At 55.7% G+C, this 298-nt stretch overlaps 1 protein-coding gene across 1 annotated transcript in view; it reads right to left on the reverse strand.

The window, feature by feature from the left end:
• Positions 1-298, reverse strand: part of Slc22a23 (solute carrier family 22 member 23) — a gene marked incomplete at its 5' end in the record, with an annotated part of 159,240 nt that overhangs the window by 29,454 nt on the left and 129,488 nt on the right. The window lies entirely within an intron of this gene.

The raw sequence follows: 298 nt of genomic DNA on the forward strand, positions 1-298 counted from the left end.
CACAGCATCCTCATGGTGCTACAGATACAGACCACACAGTGCATAGCATCCCTACAGTGCTACAGGCTCAGACCACACAGTGCACAGCATCCTCAGGGTGCTACAGGCTTAGACCACACAGTGGACAGCATCCTCAGGGTGGACAGGCTTAGAACACACAGAGCACAGCATCCTCGGGGCACTACAGGCTCAGACCACACAGTGCACAGCATCCTCGGAGTGCTACAGGCTTAGACCACACAGTGCACAGCATCCTCAGAGTGCTACAGGCTCAGACCACACAGTGCACAGCATCCTC

This window comes from Microtus ochrogaster, chromosome 16, assembly GCF_000317375.1.
Source record: "Microtus ochrogaster isolate Prairie Vole_2 chromosome 16, MicOch1.0, whole genome shotgun sequence".
NCBI lineage: Eukaryota > Metazoa > Chordata > Mammalia > Rodentia > Cricetidae > Microtus > Microtus ochrogaster.